Source organism: Lepisosteus platostomus, chromosome 5, assembly GCF_059453375.1.
Source record: "Lepisosteus platostomus isolate fLepPlt1 chromosome 5, fLepPlt1.hap1, whole genome shotgun sequence".
Lineage (NCBI taxonomy): Eukaryota > Metazoa > Chordata > Actinopteri > Semionotiformes > Lepisosteidae > Lepisosteus > Lepisosteus platostomus.
The window spans coordinates 32,490,329-32,492,771 of record NC_142615.1 but is presented as its reverse complement, the minus strand read 5'-3'; the positions used below and the strand labels follow the sequence as shown (position 1 = coordinate 32,492,771).

General features: G+C 39.8%; 2 non-coding genes across 2 annotated transcripts; one reads left to right on the top strand and one right to left on the bottom strand.

Annotated features, from left to right (window-relative positions):
• Nucleotides 1-230: 230 nt before the first annotated feature.
• Nucleotides 231-303, bottom strand: trnak-uuu (transfer RNA lysine (anticodon UUU)). The gene has a single exon. It is a non-coding gene; the product is annotated as a tRNA-Lys (tRNA).
• A 787-nt stretch (nucleotides 304-1,090) lies between these two features.
• Nucleotides 1,091-1,184, top strand: trnai-uau (transfer RNA isoleucine (anticodon UAU)). Its single transcript has 2 exons — nucleotides 1,091-1,128; nucleotides 1,149-1,184. It is a non-coding gene; the product is annotated as a tRNA-Ile (tRNA).
• The last annotated feature ends 1,259 nt before the right edge of the window (nucleotides 1,185-2,443 follow it).

The following is a 2,443-nucleotide window of genomic DNA, read 5'->3' as shown; positions in this document are numbered from 1 at the left end:
TGTTTTGAATGCGCCCGTTTCTTTGTCAAAGGATTATTAACTACTACTGATAGTTCTTTTATTCTTATTACAGAGATTTCTGCATTGCAAGACAATTGACGATATAGATAAAGTAAAGTCTTGGCAAACGAAATACGCACGGACAGGGTTGGACTCCGCGATCTTCGGTTTACGAGACTGACCTTACCGATTTATAATGACATTCACAATAGATTTAAGGAAAACACAACTGCCTGAACAGGGACTTGAACCCTGGGCCCTCAGATTAAAAGTCTGATGCTTTACCAACTGAGCTATCCAGGCTCCAGAAGAGAGTCAACACTGTCGGGATCCTCACAAGTCACATATCTCTTCTTGTGCTGAAGCGCAGTCGTACCTGACCCGTCTGGAATGACCACTGACAGACTTTATCCAGAAGTGACAGCACCACTCCCAGTAGAATGAGAGAGAAATACAGTACGACGTGAGGAGTCAAGGGGCTCCCACAATTCATATTTCCTCACAATACACATTTTTTCACTAACATTTTGACCTTTTCACAATCAGATTTTTTCACATTTAATAAGATCTTTTAATCAACAACATTTAAGAAAGAAAAGAAATGGAACATTTTTAGGAACAATAAACAACAAAAAACTTTCAATGCCTTGGTTGTATACATGTGCACACCCTTTATAAAGGGGGTTGCAACTGTGCTGAAATTTAACCAGTCACATTCCAGATCATGTGCAAAGGTTATTTGCCTTTGCCAGACGTCAATTGTATTGATTCTGATTAGTCCTAATTTATATCACTTAATCTCATATAACCAACCGATCTGGGAGAACAAACATTCAAACTGCACAGCGGACCATGAACAGAAATCCGACTGCTGGTTGTCAGCAAAGAATGTCGTTACAAATTATCCACCGAGCTGTTTTATGTATCCGGCCACCTCTTTCCTTCTTTGCAGTGAGCACAATTCTTTCCGTTTATTCTCTTGTATATTCTTTTCTATTGTACTGTCCCTTTCCCCCATGTGGAGATGGATTCACAACCGACACCCTGTGTTTCTGCCACGTCAGTCTGTATGAGGAGTGGGTGTTTCACAGCTCCAGTGGCGCAATTGGTCAGCACACGGTACTTATACGGCAGTACACAGCGGAGCTATGCTGAGGTTGTGAGTTCGAACCTCACCTGGAGCAGTATGGCCTGTGTCTTTAGCTACTGAAAGCAACTGACGAGTTTAGGTGCTGGAGATGAGGTTTAAATTAATTTGAAAGAATCAAGTAAAGGTTTTTTTCTATATCACACCCAAAGAAGGCTCCACTGCTGAAACATTTCCTGCTCGTTTCAGCATGGAATAAGTAGTTGCAAGAAAATCAGCCACCTGAATAGGGACCCTGAGATGAAAAGTTCGATATTCTACTGACTGGGCTATTCCCGTCTACTCAGTTTCTTTCTGAAACAGCGTTTTTCCAGAAATACTTACAATTTGTGAAATTTAAAATACAATCTTGCTTAAAAATGCAGATGAAATTTTCCCAAAAACCGTAAATGGAGAAAACTGACCCATTTGAGTCTCTGTGGTACAATTGCTTAGTGCGGTCAGGTTGGGACTAAAATGATAGTAAGGTGCTGGTTCAAGCACAACCTGGCATGCCTTTCTCACTGATCCAACATGAACATCATCTAGGGAAGAAGTGGCATGTAATGTTTAATACATTATTGACTTTATTGATAATTGGAGGGAATGCAAATGCTTTGCATGTATCAAATTACAGCACATAACAACTGAGTACTGTACCTGAGTCGATATCACTGGGCAATTTCCAGTAGTGACCAACATCATCAACTTAAGATAAGATTCACACATGGAGTTTTATCTTGGAATGGAGGGCGGAGAATTCATTTATACTCCCGTTGCATCTTGAGCTAAACTATTTTAAAAATATGACGCAGATTTGTTCAAGACATTTCTAATCGCCTTAAAGAGCGTTTTCATGAAGACATACGTCGGCTAGCTCTCCACTGTTAATTGACAGGACTTTTGAAGAAACTGTTCTCATACAACCAACATACAAATTACACATCTTAATAAACATGAATGGAAATCTGTGTTGTGAATAACATAAAACTGTCACTACACATGATTGAATCCTTGAGTCTGGCACCTAAGACCACTCAGCCATTCTACCAAGCAGTGGAGGCTGGTGTTTTGAATGCGCCCATTTCTTTGTCAAAGGATTATTAACTACTGCTGATAGTTCTTTTCTTCTTATTACAGAGGTTTCTGCCTTGCAAGACAATTGACGATATAGATAAAGTCAAGTCTTGGCAAACGAAATAGGCACGGACGGGGTTGGAGCCCGCGATCTTCGGTTTACGAGACTGACACCTTACCGATTTATAATGACATTCACAATAGATTTAATCAAATATTTCACATTTAATAAGATATTTT